Source organism: Eptatretus burgeri, unplaced genomic scaffold (assembly GCF_056783735.1).
Source record: "Eptatretus burgeri isolate ZD-2024b unplaced genomic scaffold, Ebu_testis_v1 Ebu_testis_scaffold_30, whole genome shotgun sequence".
NCBI classification, from domain to species: Eukaryota; Metazoa; Chordata; class Myxini; order Myxiniformes; family Myxinidae; genus Eptatretus; species Eptatretus burgeri.
Genome location: NW_028221980.1, coordinates 236,243 through 255,000, shown reverse-complemented (window position 1 = coordinate 255,000; position 18,758 = coordinate 236,243). Strand labels below are relative to the sequence as shown.

The 18,758-nt window shown below is 46.7% G+C and overlaps 1 long non-coding RNA gene across 1 annotated transcript; it reads right to left on the bottom strand.

Annotated features, from left to right (window-relative positions):
• Window positions 1-3,031: 3,031 nt before the first annotated feature.
• On the bottom strand, window positions 3,032-17,881 carry LOC147007749 (uncharacterized). Its single transcript, XR_015053951.1, has 3 exons — window positions 17,226-17,881; window positions 4,511-4,597; window positions 3,032-3,567 (listed from the first exon to the last, which is right to left on the bottom strand). It is a non-coding gene; the product is annotated as an uncharacterized LOC147007749 (long non-coding RNA).
• Between the last annotated feature and the right edge of the window lie 877 nt (window positions 17,882-18,758).

Below are 18,758 nucleotides of genomic sequence, written 5' to 3'. Positions count from 1 at the left end.
TGTTGCTGTATGATAATGTATGAAAAGCTTGTTTAAAGTGTTACAGACGTTTGTACACATATTGTCACACCACAACTGAAACCACACTCTTCAATCGACAGGGGTTGTTAAAGTAGATGTTTGAATGAGAAGTCTCTTAATCAAAAGGTTATATCACTGCTCACCTTCACTCTTTCATTCCTCTTTTTTCCCGCCTTTGGAATAAACTCCCTCACTCTATTCAATCCCAATCCTCCCTCCAGGCCTTCAAAACAGCTGTTCACCACCACCTCTTATCATCCCCCATCCAAATCCTCGATCTTTTCTACCCCCGTTAATTCACCTCAAACCCACCTCCTTCAAATTCCCTGCTTTCCTTCCTGAAAGTCCCTGTAATGTCCATCTTGTATTCTCCATGTTCACCACCCAATCCCTCTCCCTTCCACAGATCTCCTAATGTCTCTGTTCCCCACTGTTTTGTCCTTCCCACTCCCGCCCCTCTTGTCTCATGCCCCCCATGCTGTGCGTTGTGTGTTAGCTCTCATACGAGCCTCGACAAGTTATACAAAAAAACCAAAAAAATGAAAGTAAATCACTGTGATATGATATGTGGAATCTTGAATGAGGAATATATTGTTGAGCTAACATGAGAGGAATGTTGGAGAGGAATAACATGTTGAGGAATGAGAGCTAAAAAGGTTGAAAGTATCTCAGGTTGATTTTTAAATATAAATACGTCTCACCGAGTTCAATCTCTCTGTAACCTCGGCGATCATGTCGTGTTTCTCCATCAAATGTGATTCAACATCCAATAGGCTTCCATGTAATAAGATGTACCCCTTGAGAATTGAGCATCCATTGGTCTGAGTTCTGAGCAAAGTCCTTCCTCAGTCCACCTGAGCTCCTGACAACATAAAAAGCTTTCGCCCGCAACCTGGTAGAGTACTGCTCTCCCCTCTGGGCTGGTGCTCCCGCCTTTCCACTTTCTCGGCATCACGTTGTGGAAACCAAGGCATTTAGGATCATTGGTATCTCTCGCGATGAGGCTGAGTCTTTGGGTCTCTCACACTCTCACTGCAGGCATGTTGGTGGTCTTTCTGTCTTCTACCATCTCCTTTCCAGCCTCGCCCTCCCCCCCCCCGCTCTGTCAGAGATATGTCCCCCCCCCCATATTTCCGCAGGGCGCTCAAGGTTTGCCAGCAACCCCTTTCTGGTAAAACTACCAAAATCAAGAATCACTGCACTCACCTTCACTCTTTCATTCCTCTTTTTTTCCTGCCTTTGGAACAAACTCCCACACACTCTCCAATCCCACTCTTCCCTCCATGTCTTCAAAACAGTTGTTCACCATCCCTCATCCAAGGCTACAATCTTTTCAACCCCACAAATGTTCCTGGAAAATATGAGGAAGTACGCCCCTGCCAAGCTGAGAAATGCTTTCAACAAGCCATTTGACAGAATATCCCTGTTTGCCCTGAAGAACCTGCTGTTCCCTGGTTGGGGAGGGGGGAGGTTGGAAGATTTACAATATCTATCATTGCCCCGACTTTTGAAACGGATTTACTCCGCTCTCTATGCCATCTGATTAGCTGGTTTCTGCTCGCCCAGAGAGATATGCATCCTGCGTGTAGTTCTTGCCGATTTCTGCCTCCACGAGTAAGAGTACTCCATGAGTAAGAGTTTATATATATATGTATGTATATATATATATATATATATATATATATATATATATATATATATATATATATATATATATATATATATATATATATATATATATATATATATATATATATATATATATATATATATCGAAACAAGTTGATGCAAACAATTCCTGCAGGTGTCCCAACTTTTGTTGATGAGTTACAAACCCTCTGTCTGTATAAAAGCAGTGTTGGAACAGACTGTGGCGCACCGTTGCACATGACAAAATTGCCAATCTCACGATCATTGCACCGGCACTGTGATGGCAACTCGAAGAATGGCACAAAGCAGTTAATAGCCAGAATTACCAAGCGAAAACGTGAAGCGCTCATAAAAAGGTGGACGCCAACTTCGGTGAAAGAGGTGAGTGTCGAACGTCGATGGAAAGAGGTGCTTCTCAATGTCGATGGAAAGAGGTGGGTGTCGAACACCAATGGAAAATAGGTGGGTGAGCAAAATGATCCACAGCCGTATTTGACCGTCAAAATAACTGCTCAGGCAAAAGCCCGCGGTGCGCTTCATCAAATGTGCTGTAAGTTCAAGGTGCAAATAAATTGTCCACCTCCAAGCCAATGTGTCCTCATGGAGGGGGGTAGACGAGCCTCTGTTGAGCTTTCGGCTGTATCATGTACATGAATGTGTTCGTCGTAAAGAGAAAAAGGCCATCCCTTAAGGAAGGGAATCTATTATTTACCCTTCTCAACACATCAAAGTTAAAATCCCACCAGACATGGGGATGGGTCTGCCCTGGACATGCATTTATGGAAATAACTGTCTGAGGACCTAAATGTTTGTATGAATTAGTCGGATCCGATTCTGAATCCCATAGCACTAGCCCTTCACCGACTCCAGACTCGCCCAGAGTCATCCAAGAGCTGGAGACATCGGTTAAAAGTTACATCATTCTCTTTAAAAGTCAGCATTACCGCATGACATGCAGATGAAGATACCCCTACCTTGTGTGTTTTAACTCTACCCTTTAGTGTGTGCGACAATTTAAACTAGACATGTCCCACCTAATGCATTGGGAACTACCTAACTGACTAAAACAAACAACCTAATGCTACACCGAAATTGTCGGAATTTTTAAAACTAAGACATATCACTGGTGGGCTTTAATAATCTATACAACTCGAAACAATTTCCGACCTAGGACCAACAAAAATTCAAAAGGAAAATTGTGAAGGGGGGAAACACCTGTTGACTTCTTGCCACCTTCATGCTCTTCATCAGCACACCGAACTAAATGAACCGGCAGGCCAGTGACCGGCATACAGGCCATAAAGGTTGTGGCCTTCCAAACAAAAGTGATCAAAGGAATCAGCAACACAAACCGAGCCACTTCCTCCACCGAGATGCGTTTGTGCAGTTCGTGGTCATGGTAATTTATGGCAGAACAAATGAAGCAAAGTGGCACGAGACTGGTATGTGGCTGGTATAAAGCTGGTATGAGGCTGGGATGAAGCTGCTATGAGTGTGCTACAAAGGGGCAGTCCATAGGTGTGATAGCATGCTGCTGCAGTAAATGCAGTTCAAACAAAAGAAAACAAAACAAAACCACCATGATAATTGGAACAGTGTCACCTGGTATGAAGCTGGTATGAAGCTGGAATGAAGCTGCTATGAGGCTGCTACAAAGGGGCAGTCCATATGTGTGGTAGCATGCTGCTGCAGTAAATGCAGTTCAAACAAAACAAAACAAAACAAAACCACCATGATAATTGGAACAGTGTCACCTGATATGAGGCTGCAGCGAATAGCAGTCCGCAGAGCAGGTGGGGGTGGAGCACAGGCCATGGAGCAAATGGTAAAGTGAGGTGAGTGATGCAATGGACGCAGAGCAAATGATTCAGCAAGGTGAGTGATGCATTGATGGACCTGGGGATGGCGAGACAAAGCAAAAACGACAAGGCAAACAGCAATAAAGGAAAAAGGTAAACCAGGTAATGCCATCAAACACTTGGTCTGACCAACATGGTCAGCCAGTCCCTGTTGTGCACATACCTGCGGCAGTGGGAATGGTGGCGGGAGAGAGAGCTCAAGGTTGGCCCGACTCGTCCGCACCCATCCAACGTCTTTTTCCTCATATACATTACCCTAGCCCCCCTCTTTTTACAATTCATTGCTATGTCTTGTCTCCTATATTCCACTATCCACATTGCCAAATTTATACCCAATCCCCCCAAGATTCTATGGAAAGGAAAAAGAGCAGAACAACATTCAATCTTACATTTACGTCGTGGCACATCTCATTCTCAAGTCCTTCAGGAGGCCAAGTCCAGCAGCCGGCAATCATCCCGGCAGTGGATGGTGAAAAGGGGTCTTCATCAATCCAAACTACACCAATTTTTGTTATACTTTTAAACTGTCTCCAGGGTTATAGCATGCCAAAGGCCTTTGTTAAACCATGGGGTTCCAAAAACCCAAATTCCCATTGCCGATGTGATGGTGCTCTTGCAATTTTGGGCCAAGCCCACCAAATTTTCTTTCCATGCCATCGCACAATTTCGTGACTGGGTAGTGTGGCTCCACGAGCAGGTCTGCCCACCTGCATACTCATCGTTGGCATCCCCGGGACGCTGGAGCCTCCTCTGAGCTTGCCTGCTCCTCGCCCTTACAAGGGCGATGCCCTCACTGGCACAGCCCCCCCCTCAATGCCCACATGGCATTTCGTTGCCCCAGGTCCCGCTGCTCAGGCACCCAGGCCCATTGAACACTACACTAAACACTGCACTGGCATGCCAGGCCCCTCTCCTGGGGTATTTGCGTACATGAATACACTACTACCCCCCCACCTCCCCGGACCTATCTACAGCCTCACCTGGCCGACGAGCAACCAGTGCTCGGGGTGTCAGCTTCATCAGAACGTTAGGCACACAAGCAACACCCACAGCCGGTCCATTATCTCCTGCACCCAACAACAACAAAAAAACTTTACACAATCAGTACCAACCTCATAACGACATCCACATCTAAATTCGCCCCATATCTAACTTTAAACTAACCCCTGGGTTTCCTTGGGTGGGATCCACTCCCCCCCATTCAATCCTCACACCATGCATTCCGTTACTCAAACTCAAACTGGCCATTGCCCTGCCCTCACACTCATAAGTCATCAACCACACACAAACACATTTCCACTCACCAACTCAACATCACCTAACTAATTTCCTCGAACAAACCCTTACAATTTCGTCTTCCCTTGTACAATGCATGCTCCAATTTAACTGTACTCTCTATACCTCTCTACGTTCCCACTACATGTTCATTGTCTCCACCTAAACCAGTCCCTATTGTCGCTCTCGATCCCTAAATTTATCCAAGCCCTCCCTCATGGTCACTGCTACGCTCCCCACAGAGAGGCTACCATCACTGGCACCCCAAAGTGGGCCTAACAATGCCATCCCCCATTGGCTAGTGCTCCTCGGCCCCGTGTGGGGAGCTTACACCTCTGTGCTCTACACATGGGTGTTACTGTCGCGATCTCTTGCCCACATGAGCCCCCTGCGTCCGCAGAGGTGCTCGACTTGGTCTCTGCCTCCAAAGCTGGAGCGATCCATGAGGGTGTCTGGTCGCCGTGTAGGGTCTCAATCAGTCAGCATGGACGATCCGAGGGAAAGCCCGTGGGCCCATTTTGATCTTAATAACCACGTCACAGATCTGCGCCAGGACGATCCCCAGGCCCTGCCAATGCGACGTCACCTTTGGACATTTGCCCTTCCGTCTCCGGGGATTGAAGAACCAAATCTTCATTACCGGAGTACATTTGCTCGCCTGGCTTCGGTGGTCATACCTGCGCTTCATCTTTACACCCGCCAGATGGAACTGGCAGCACGCGAAGGCCTGGACCCATTCCATACCCTCCTCCGAATGATGGCGTATCCCTCCCCCGGCGGTTTATCAGGACATTCTGACAAGGGACTGCATAGTAGGTCAGCAGGAGCCTGCAACTCCCACCCATACATGAACAACGCTGGGCTGCAGGCGGTGGCTCCGTGCTGGCTAGTTCGGTAGGCCATCATCAAATACGGGAGATGTTCGTCCCATTCATCCTGACGGGTGGTGGTAAAAAGGGCCAGTTGTTGTATTGAGGTCCTGTTGAACGTTTCCACCATCCCGTCAGATTGTGGGCTGAAGGGCGTTGTCCTTGTTTTCCGAATTGACAAGACTGCACACCTCTTTTAATAATTGGCTTACAAAATATCGACCCTGATCGCTGGGCAGCTCTTCCAAAATTCCATGCCGGCATACAAAACCTTCCATAAAGACCTGTGCCACAACTCCAGCTTCTTGATTGGGGAGTGTATAGGCCTCTGGCCACTTGGTGAAATAGTCCACAACCACGAAGATATATTTATTACCCTGGCAGGTGCAGGGCAGTGGTACGAAGATGTCCATAGCCACCTGCTCAAGGGGCAACCCCACTTGGTGTAATTTATGGGGGGCACACATCCTCTGTGCCGCTCCCTTTTTTGCAGTACAGGTGTGCAGAGAGCGCAGTGGTTTTTAGTATGTGTAGGGCGCAGTGGTGTAGCATGCTCGACACCAGTCCTGTATATCGCGCCCCATATTCACCCATTAAAACCTCTCGCGGGCCTGAGATGTATTTTTTGTCCTGCATAAATTGCCGCCGGGGCGGGTCCCATGCAACTGTTGTAAAATGGTGGTTTTAAATTTATCTTGGACTACAATTAGCCAGGAAGTTCTTTTGGAGGGAATTTCCTCCCATTTGCGATACAAGATGTTATCTTTCAATCATGGGGTCTTCCAGTGAGCCCAGTTTGCTTTTGTCTGTGTTCCCGAGGGGGATGACTTCCTCCCCACTGGGTCTCTTACGTGCCTGGACCCATTCGTACACTGGCTCCAATGCGGGATCTTCCCACTGGGCCGTGCTCCAAGCCAACGTTCCAAATTCCTCATCTGCAGTTCGTGGCAAACTTGCCCTGCCACCCGGGCTGCACAGACGAAGATCTTTTGGGAGGGGCCTGCCAATTGGTCCCTGTCCTCATGTCGCATACAGAATTTACAGTTGTCTCCCAGACAAGGGCATTGAGAGAGTGCATCGGCATTACCATGGGCCTTCCCGGCTCTATGAGTCATACTGAAATCGTACTGCTGCAACTTTTCCAATGACCTTGCAATTTGGCCCTCGGGTTCCTGGAACCGTAAGAGCCATTGCAAGGAGGAATGGTCAGTTCGAACTGAAAATTTCCACCCATACAAGTTCGGGTGGAAATGGTTCATGGCAAACAGCATGGCCAATCACTCTTTGCGAGTGACGCAATAATTTCGCTCGGGCCTACTCATGGCCCGACTATAATACGCAAATCACTCTTTCCACGCCATCTTGCGTCTGAGACAAAACTGCACCCAATCCTTCCTGGCTCGCATCCGTGTCCAGGGTAAAGGTCCCGTTATCAGTGGGGAATGCCAGAACGGGTGCGGATGTTATACACTCCTTCAATTTGAGGAAGGCATCATTGTAATCCCATGTCCAATTAAACCTCGTACCCTTCTCCGTAAGCCAGTGAAGGGGTCTGGCTATCTCTGCAAATTTTTCCACAAAGCACCGGTAGTAGCAGCAGAGTCCGAAAAAAAAACCTGCACCTCCTTGATGTTACTTGGTATGGGCCACTCCTCTATAGCCTTGACTTTACCTGGGTCGAATATCACCCCCTCACGACCTATCACGTGACCGAGATAGGCCACTTCCTTCACAAACAAGGTACATTTTTCTGGGCTCAACTTCAACCCTACCTGTCTGAGGCGCCCAATCACCTGGTCCAAATTTGCTTTGGCCTGGGGGAATTTTTTAGCATGTACGAGGACGTCATCCAGGTACACCAGGCATGATTGCCATGGCATGCCGCCCAGCACACACTCCATTAATCTCTCAAAGGTGGCGAGGGAGTAGCACAAACCGAACGGCATCACAGTGAACTGATACAGTCCTTTCCCTGTAGAAAATGCCATTTTCTCCTTCCCCATCTTGTCCATTTCCCCCTGCCAATACCCGCTCTTGAAGTCCAAAGTTGAGAACCAATTTGAGCCAGAAACGGCGTCGAGGGTATCGTCAATTCTAGGCAGGGGATAGGAGTCTTTGAGTGTCACGTTGTTTTTCTGGCAATAGTCCACACAGAAACGCATGGTCCAATCTTTATTTTTAACCAACACAACCGGTGACATCCAAGAACTTTCCGAGGACTCAATGACACCCGCACTCAACATCTTTTCTACCTGCTCGTCAGCTTCCTCCCTCTTGCTCCAAGGGAGCCGTCGAGCGAGCTGACGGACAGGCCGGGCCTCACCAGTGTGGATCTGATGTTTCCATCTCGCAAATGGGATCGGGCCAATTCTTATCACATTCTAAAGATTCCCTCTGGGGTCGATCCGGCCAGATGTTCTGGTCCCTTACCTCTACGACATTAATAACTGGGGTGCAGTCTGCCACCATCGTGGCCCGTCCTATAATGCGTGGTTCTGTGCTTACATTAATTACCCTGACGCCCACCACAGGCCCGTCAGTATTTACCAGGGTATGGCCCATGACTAAACCAGCGATTGGTTGCCCCACCAGCTGCTCGACCAGACCACAGGGTTCCCGCCAGGTTGGGTGAGCCCGCCATCGTGCCGGGACGATTGTAAGCTCCAGATTTGAAAGTATCAGCAGTTCCGACTCCACCACAAAGTGTTGATTTGTCCAATTCGGACATTGCAGGGGCGTTTCCGGGTGCGTAGTTGTATTGAGGAAAGTTGGTAATCGCTTGCCAAGCCTGGTGTTCTGTTGGAGTGCTTAAGCCACTTACCGAGCTATGCAGTACAGTTCCTGTCCCGATCAGGATGTACAGTAGACAGTTACTCCAAGGTAAGTACGTATACAGCACACACGGACATGGTACATATGGGTAGATTTGGATCTGTACGGACTCTCCGTGGGTGTGTGGAGATGCCATGCCTGCTACGGGTTCCATACGAGCGATCACTGCATGTAAACATTTGCACGTTTGTGCGCATGCGCGAACTATCGGGTGGCAGTCCAACTTCCGGTCTACTTACACTTTGCGTGGAGATAAAGTGTGGCGGTATATTTGAATATTGTTTCCTTCAAATTTGATCGATTTAGAACCTGATTATTCCATATGGGCACTCCTTCGATATATTTTCTCTCCCCGTCTATCCCCGTACATCTATCTGTTATCCCGATTTATATAGATAAATCGGGCGAGATACGAGGAAAAGTTGAAAGTTTGCGTGGGTGAAGTGGAGATTGTTCTGCCAGATCCTTATTCCATTCCGACCCTTAGGTGGATATGTAATCCAAGGCAGCTGCCCCCGCTCCAGTACCCCAACATACTGTATATAATTACCTCATTCGAACACCAGGACCATTCACAGGAGAAGCGCTACAGGCCTATAAATCACTGGATGCCTATAATTATTTCATTTTGGGCCATGTTCATGAGGTGATAAAGTATGAAATACCTGCAGTTAGTGCTGTTGTTTTCATTAAGGGATTGGTTGTACCTGGACAGCGCGTGACCGACAAACCATATGAACCATGGCTTTGCCTAGATAAAACACATGGCTATGTCATAGCGGCCCATTGCAATTGTATGGCAGGTTTGGGCGAGTGCAGTAGCCACGTGGCTGCAATTCGAGGAAAAAATAAAACAAGTCTTCAAAGTAATATGGATACTAATAAGACTAAATCGCATTTATCGATTGTTGATTCTTTTTCAATATATTATTCACTTTTTATCATTCCTACCTTTTCAAATAATCAGTACCAGAGCAAGGCTGTGGGCCTTCAACTTCAGGACTATATTAAACTGGAACGGGCACTCAGTAGAGCGCATACCTTCGCCAATGTTTCCCCCCCCCTTAGAAACCGTTGATTGTGAGGGTATTTAATCCCATACCACATCTGCCATCTCATATGTGTTATGATGGCTTAAAAACATTAAATTTCCTGCTGTTTGACACTGATTCACATACATTGTACAATTTCTGTATGAACTCCCTGACCTTTTTGGGTGTCTGTGTCAAGTCAATCTGATGACAACTGGTCACATTATAAGAAATTATTTTCTGGCATTTTAGGGGCATTTAGCACACATGAGTTTCTGTTTTTCTAAATAAGTTATTTATTGTGAACAAACAAACATTCATTGTACAAAAATGACGATTTTGACCTTTTCATGACCTCGACCTTGACCTTTGTACTATTAATTTTGTAATTGGTATTAGAGTGTGGGGAACAGAACAGTCAACATTTTGGTGTTGGTTTCATGCAAATCGGATAAGAATTGAGCGTGTTATGACTAAAACCGCACATTTTGCAATGTCATGACCCCCCCTGACCTTTGACTCCCAACCGCTAATAAGGGTTATTATGGTATTGTGTCATTTCACATATCACAAGATGGGGAATTGAATTCTGAACATTTTGGCATTAGTTTCATGCAAATTGAATACAAATTGACCGCGCTATGGTAAAAAGACGATTTTGACCTTTTCATGACCTTGACCTTGACCTTTGACCCGATCGCTCCCAAAATATAATCAAATGGTCCACGGATAATAACCAATCATCCCACCAAATTTGCTGCGATTCAGTTCAATACTTTTGGAGTTATGCGAATAACAAACAAACAAACACACATATTCACAAAATAAATAAATAAATAAATACACAGCTATCAAAACATAACCTTCGCAACAAAGTTTGCGAAGGTAATAACAACAATTCTGAAAATTTAAATAATAGCAAAAGTAGTGAGCTTCATACTCAACACGTGCACATGAGAGAATAGGAAACAACAACAACAACAACAACAACAACAACAACAAATTACCCTGGCAATTTGGAATCCATGTTGTCGGCTATAACCCTTTTGCTTCCGGTTTTTTTTTGCTTCCGGGTTTTTTACTCAATGCGTGCACATGAGCGAATAGGAACCAACAACAACAACAACAACAACAACACAATACCCTGGCAATTTGGAATCCATGTCGTCGGCTATGACCCTTTTGCTTCCGGTTTTTTTTTGCTTCTGGTTTTTTTTTTTTGCTTCCGGTTTTTTACTCAACATGTGCACATGAGAGAATAGGAAACAACAACAACAACAACAACAACACAATATCCTGGCAATTTGGAATCCGTGTCGTCGGCTACGACCCTTTTGCTTCCGGTTTTTTTTTGCTTCCGGTTTTTGTCATGGGGAATGATGCGTCCCAGGAGATAAAGGCATCGTCGGAGACATGAAAGACCCAAATATCAGACATGGTGTATATTTCCTCCACTGATTTTAATAAAGATATCTCCCGCATCATCAAAAAATAATTTTTAATCGTGATTTACATTATTTGATCGCTGATCCCGAATCCAGGCTGAAGTAACCGGAAATTGCAGAATGATCTGCTATGCACCTGACTGACCTCAGGTCTGTCAAAATCATGAGCTGTGCGGCGCTTACATGTACCACGGTATAGTTGGCAAGTATACAGTTGTGAACAAGTTGTATGCACAAATGTCGGAAAAATCATAGCAAAAGACTGTTTAATTTGATATATTTAAAAAGCGAATGTAAGAAGAATTCTACGTTCGCTTCTCGGCTTTGCCTATTCCATATTAAAATTAGTATACATTGAACAAAAAGCAGGATCATAATCCTGAAATATACTCCTCAGGGAAGAAACAAACGAGAATCCTAATCCTGAAACTTGTCTGATGAATTTTTGGACTTCATTTTTCTCAATACACTTTTTATCCTGTCTTTTCAAATAACTACCTACCCACCTGATATGAAAAATCCCTTCACACTGAGTTTGGAAGGTGTGGCCCTTCCTGAGTTTGGAAAGTGTGGCCCTGCCTGAATTTGGAAGGTGTGGCCCTGCCTGAATTTGGAAGGTGTGGCCCTGGCTGAGTTTGGAAAGTGTGGCCATTCCTGAGTTTGGAAAGTGTGGCCCTTCCTGAGTTTGGAAGGTGTGGCCCTGCCTGAGTTTGGAAAGTGTGGGCATTCCTGAGTTTGGAAGGTGTGGCCCTTCCTGAGTTTGGAAGGTGTGGCCCTTCCTGAGTTTGGAAAGTGTGGCCCTTCCTGAGTTTAGAAAGTGTAGCCCTTCCTGAATTTGGAAAGTGTGGCCCTGCCTGAGTTTGGAAAGTGTGGCCATTCCTGAGTTTGGAAGGTGTGGCCCTGCCTAAGTTTGGAAAGTGTGGCCCTTCCTGAGTTTGGAAGGTGTGGCCCTGCCTGAGTTTTGAAAGTGTGGCCCTTCCTGAGTTTGGAAGGTGTGGCCCTGCCTGAGTTTTGAAAGTGTGGCCCTTCCAGAGTTTGGAAGGTGTGGCCCTGCCTGAGTTTGGAAAGTGTGGCCCTGCCTGAGTTTGGAAAGTGTGGCCCTTCCTGAGTTTGGAAGGTGTGGCCCTGCCTGAGTTTGGAAGGTGTGGCCCTTCCTGAGTTTGGAAGGTGTGGCCCTTCCTGAGTTTGGAAGGTGTGGCCCTGCCTGAATTTGGAAGGTGTGGCCCTGGCTGAGTTTGGAAGGTGTGGCCATTCCTGCGTTTGGAAAGTGTGGCCATTCCTGAGTTTGGAAAGTGTGGCCCTTCCTGAGTTTGGAAGGTGTGGCCCTTCCTGAGTTTGGAAGGTGTGGCCCTTCCTGAGTTTGGAAGGTGTGGCCCTTCCTGAGTTTGGAAGGTGTGGCCCTTCCTGAGTTTGGAAGGTGTGGCCCTGCCTGAGTTTGGAAAGTGTGGCCCTTCCTGAGTTTGGAAGGTGTGGCCATGCCTGAGTTTGGAAAGTGTGGCCCTTCCTGAGTTTGGAAGGTGTGGCCCTGCCTGAGTTTGGAAAGTGTGGCCCTGCCTGAGTTTGGAAGGTGTGGCCCTGCCTGAGTTTGGAAAGTGTGGCCCTTCCTGAGTTTGGAAGGTGTGGCCATGCCTGAGTTTGGAAAGTGTGGCCCTTCCTGAGTTTGGAAGGTGTGGCCCTGCCTGAGTTTGGAAGGTGTGGCCCTGCCTGAGTTTGGAAGGTGTGGCCCTGCCTGAGTTTGGAAGGTGTGGCCCTTCCTGAGTTTGTAAAGTGTGGCCCTTCCTGAGTTTGGAAGGTGTGGCCCTTCCTGAGTTTGGAAGGTGTGGCCCTGCCTGAGTTTGGAAGGTGTGGCCCTGCCTGAGTTTGGAAGGTGTGGCCCTGCCTGAGTTTGGAAGGTGTGGCCCTTCCTGAGTTTGGAAGGTGTGGCCCTTCCTGAGTTTGGAAGGTGTGGCCCTTCCTGAGTTTGGAAGGTGTGGCCCTTCAGACTGAGTTTGGAAGGTGTGGCCGTGCCTGGAAGTGGAACCGGACCCCTCGGCCTACTCTCGACCCGCCACCCACGTCCCACACGACACGCACCACACAGACGAGACGCGCCTCCTTTTGTTTGTTGATATTCATTCAGGCCCGTAGCCAGGGCTCAGTATTAAGGGGGGCATATGAACTGGATGGGGGGGCACAATTATTATATTTAATATTTTTGATAACCCAGTATACTATTGTATTCATGCAGCATTGACACATCTTTACTGAGGTTGCCGTCACATACTAACCAAATTGATCTCAGCTAGATTTAATATGTTCCGATGTTTTTGGCCTAAAATTATTCGAATGCAGGAGAGCCGCAACAAACTGGCACATTCACAATGCAAATATTCAATGATTAGACAATTGGTAGGCACCAATCCAGGTGCACTTATACAAGGTGTTGTGAAGAACTGGCATTAGAAAATTAATATACCAGAGATACAATGACTAAACGGGGGAGGTTGGCACCAGAATCAGTGGACTATGAAATAAGATACAGCAGGCTATGACCTGCGATCATCACGTTAAACTATCAACAGCAAATACGACCAGCCTGAAGATACCACAAAGTCCGCATTCAAAGCAGTCAATTACACAGAGGTAAGGTTATGCACAAAGCACTAGATATGGGATATGCAAAGCACCAAACACAACATTTAACTTAAACATCAGAAGTACAAAGCAGCCGACCACGGCGGGTGCCGACCACAACCACACTGCAACCACAACCACACACGCATCGCCAGCAGTCACACACACAATCTGAACTCCTCGTATAGTTTTTATACCGCTGCACTCGCTGTCAGAAGAGCTGCAGGCGATGCGTCTCGGTGTGGAATCTTGTGAGGACCTTCTCCTTCCATTCATTCAGGCGTTTACGTGTGAGGTCTCTCTCGAAGGCCAGCCGTACCAGTTGTGCCTTGCGTGCATGGTGCATGGACCGTCGATGGTCAGTGAAGACATTCCTCAATGTTGAGAATGAGTTTTCACACATGGCAGTGGATGCACCAAGTTTTAGTCCAAGTCTCATAGCAGTCACTACACTTGGCATGGCTTCCAGCGTTTTGTGGTATGTTGAGAGGAGTTTTTGTGTTGTCCATCTCTCGTTTGGCTGCTTTTCTGTCTGTGTGCGAATAAACTGCTTTGCAACCACACACTCTGTTTCACTGATGGTTGACTTTGTTAATGTCATGATGTGCTGGAGCAAGTGGGGATCCAAAAACGTGCCATTTTCAGGATTCAAGGCAGCGAGTGAACGGGAGAGTTGTGTGTTGCGCTCACTGAAGCACTGAGTGATCTCGCCAAGCACAGTGTCAATTGCGCTGTAAAAAACCCTCTGCAGTTCCGTCTTGTCATTGTCGTTGTTTTGTCCTGTAGTCTCCAAAACTACAAACTGTTCCAAGTTCTTATGCATTGTGCGTCTCCGTTTTGGTGGTGCAGGTGTAGAAGTGCGAGCATCGTTGGCCTTGTTTCACAGATCAGTGAACTCATCCTTCGAGTGGAGTTTCTTCACGCACTCTGTAGCACTCGCCACCAGTTCCAACCCCGTTAGCAAGTCCATGTCCTCTGCCTGCAAGAGTCTGTTAGGGCCATTTAACAACATCAGCAGTTTTTGTACAAAGATAGCAATGAACATGAAGGCAGGCCCAGAGACTTCCCGCAAAAGCCCAATAGCCTCCATCCTCATCTCTTCACCGTAGGCGCGCTCTGCATCAATCTCCGACAGTAAGGATGTGATATCCTTAAAATATCCTATGATCACAGACACGGTGGCAAAATGTCCCATCCACCTTTGATCAAGAAGTCGTTTTAACCGCTCACCTTTATACTGTGCAGCAACAGTGGGCTTTCTGAAGAATTTGTACAGGCAACAACAAACCTCGAGGAAATCAGTGACAGCTTTCTCTGCTGCCAGTGCGTGGATAACTACCAGATGGAGTTGGTGATTTAAGCAGTGCACATAGGGGATTTCTCTTTCCAATATATCTTGCAACAACTTTTGCACCCCACCGTGCTTCCCAGCAATTACCGAAGCCCCGTCGTACACCTGACTTAATATTTTTGATGCGTCAAGTCCTGTTTTTGTCAGCTCTGCAATTATTAGGTGTCAATGTTTTTGCATCACCAGCGTCGGCAGTAGCTATTGCGAGTAGACGCTCTGTTGCTTCATTTGATGTGGATACAAAGCGAATGATGATTGATATGTTCTCACATTCAGTGGGGTCCCTCGTCCCATCCGCCTTGATGGTAAACCACGATGTGCCTACTTCGTCCACAATGGCATCCGTCACAACATTACTCAATGTGCAGATCAGTTCATTCTGCATTTCTGGACTAGTATAGCTTGCATTTCGTGGGATATGCTTTATTATTTCGGCTAGCTCGGTGTCTTTTTTGAGTGTGTAGTTTAAAAGCGAGAGGAAGAGCCCACTGTGCCCGTCTGACATATCTTCAAAATTATCAAGCCTCCCTCTAAAAGGTATCTGATTTTCGGTGAGAAATCCCACAACATCTATAAAAGCAGACACATAGTACCGGTTTCTATTTAGCTGGTCAGCATTGAGGAGTGTGAAAATCTCCTTACCACAATCGATGCGTCTCTCATTCTCCTTCCATCTCAAAACACAAGATAAATGTTCCTTTGAAGTTGTGTGTTTGTGAAACCCCCTGCCTTTCTCAACGGCATGTCTCCAATTCCGGTAGCCTCGCACTGTGAAAGTAGAGTCCACTGGGCCACGTGCAGTGGTAAACGTCCTACATGGATAGCAGAATGCTGCATCAGTCTGCACACTGTATTCCAGCCATCCATTAGTCTGGTACCACGAGGACACAAACGAGCGACTCTTGTTCTGAAACAGATGGCCAGGGTACCACTGTAGAACAACTTGATTCGGTCTCTCACTTCCAAGATCATCGGGAAGCGGCTTGACAGTCACACCCGACCCCGAGGCCGCCGCCAGGCGTGGAAACTCAGCTGTCTGCGCTGGGCCTCCAGGCGCAGGGCTGACGTTGCTGGCTTGGCCAGGTTGGCCAGCTTCTGTCAGTATTTCATCGACATGATCGTCTTTTCCTCCTCCTCCTCCTCCAACTCCTCCCACAACATGTCTTTCATCATCTTCTTCATTTTCGTCGCTTGCATTTTTTCCTTTTCTGAGCCATTTTCGTATATCCATCATCCACGTCTTTTTCTCCTGCTGCGAGCTCGTGCTCTGTGATTCGTCCCTCGTGACTCGCGTCACTAATCTCGCCACTCGCGACATTTGACGGTTGACGGTTTTATTTGTTAAATGATGCATCCATAAAAAACAGGTTTTATCTGCATAATTTCAAATGTAAGCACGATTGCAAACACACATATTTTTAATTTTTATTATAAAATTACTTTTGTAAGATGGAGGGTTGACGGGTTGTGAAGGTCACGTGATGCACGTGCACTTCATCTTTAATAATGTAAATTTATGTCTTTTCCTTAATCATATTATGACTATATTACATTTATACCTAACTTACAACCAATCAGGTAACCTGCTTAATAGGGCCTCCATATCGAAGACGCCAATTGGCTATTCCTTAACACTAAATGAATCACGATATATATACATATATATATATATATATATATATATATATATATATATATATATATATATATATATATATATATATATATATATATATATATATATATATAACCACCCACAACATCGACATTCGACATGAGGTCTTGGCTGCTGGCGTTGGTGCTTGTGTTATTATCTTTTATCTTGTGGTCTTGGACTGTATTGTCTTGCCAATTGCTTTTGGAGATGCGCTGGGAAGCGCACACTTATCTCTTGACTGTTATTCAAAGAAGGATATTATTAAAGAACAGTTTATCCAAGAAGGCCTTATTAGTCACCATGTTAAACATCTGGAATAAGGGTTTTAGTTCACACAGGTGAACTCTTAAACAGCAAGTTCACAGTGGGCGCTCGTCCTTAAACACCAAGTTGTTCACAGGGTGCAACAGGGCATAAATGGGTGGCGTACAAGTGGGGGGGGGCACCAGATGCGCCATGGGGGGGCATTGCACCCAAATGCCCCCCCCCTAGCGACGGGCCTGTATTCATTCAACAAAGTGGCGAATAACCACATTGATGCAAGAGTGAAATGTTTAAGCAGTTAATCTGACGAAAGCATATTCTCGAGCATAATATCCTGTGCATTACAATAACATCTTACCTTTGTGTCTTCGAATATCGACACATTTGGAGATAAACTCGCCCACCACGCCTTCCTTCTGTGCGTGTGTACCGGAAGTCGGAATGCCACCCGCTTACAACTTCCGGATTGTGTGACGTCACGGCGATTGCTCTTGTGGTGACAGAGTTTCATCCCCGACCTCATGGAGGGTCTATCAGGTTTTCCTTTGTCCTCGCTCCTGTTTTCAAGCATTTGGTTCTCGGATTTCCTTTACAAAGGTTCCATGTTTCTCTCTGTGAGTTTCAACGCAAAATATATTCGATAACACCCGATTTCTGAGCCGTTTGTCGTATTAACGTGTTTTATAAATTACCGAGACATGTTTTTTTCTTCCCATCACACGCAGCTGTTTATAAATATAAATGTTTGTGATCATCTCCTTGAAACGTCGATATAAATGTAACGTTGTGTTTCGGTGAAAGCTACTCGAGGTTTCTGGGTTGTGTACAGTACGTACTGTAGTCGGGAATCACACGGACTACAACTTGCTGATTCGCGAAAAATTGCCGATATTCGCCAAGAACGTGTGTGGTATGTGTTTGTGTATGTAGTTTGTAGTATGTACAATTTGTAGGTGTGTATGTAATTTAGTGTAGTGTGTTTGTGTGGGGTGGTGTGTGTAGCTTGTTGTGTATGTATGCATGGTATGTGTGGGGGGGAGGGGGTGGTGTGTGTGTGTGGTGTTTGTGTGTGTGTGTGTGTGTGTGGGGGGTGTGGTGTGTGGTGTTTGTGTGTGGGGGGTGTGTTGCGGTGTGTGTGTGGGGGGGGTGGTATGTGTGTGTGTGTGTGGGGGTGTGGTGTGGTGTGTGTTGTGGTGTGTTTGTGTTTGTGGGGGTGTGGGGGTCGTGTGTGGTGTGTGTGTGTGTGGTGTCGTGTCGTGTGTGTGTGGGGTGGTGTCGTGTAGTGTGTGTGTGGGGTGGTGTCGTGTAGTGTCGTGTAGTGTGTGTGTGGGGTGGTGTCGTGTAGTGTCGTGCAGTGTGTATGCGTGGTGGATGTGGTGTGGGGTGTGTGTGTGGGGGGGTGGTGTGTGTGTGGTGGTGTGTGTGTTTGTGTGTGTGGTGGTGTGTCTTTGGATGGGGGGTGGTGTGTGTGTGTGTGTGTGTGTGTGTGTGTGTGTGTGTGTGTGTGTGTGTGTGTGGTGACTCTGTGTGTGTGTGTGTGTGTGTGTGTAGTGACTCTGTGTGTGTGTGTGTGTGTGTGTGTAGTGACTCTGTGTGTGTGTTTGTGTGTAGTGTGTGTGTTTGTGTGTAGTGTGTTTGTGTTTGTGGTGTGTGTGTGGTGTACACCAATGTTACGAATTTTGGCCCGTCCGGCGTGCAATCGGCCACGTAACTCGAATCGCAATGCGTCGCCCAGCGGAACGGACAATTCAGTCGTGACCCTCCGGGAACTAGCGCCAGGAGCCAGTCACGGGTGGGGGTTTAACCTCACCACGGTCATGCCAATTGCCCATCCGCGCAGGATAGGGTTGCTCGCCAAATTCGACAAACCTAAGTACCTGCGCGAGTGGTC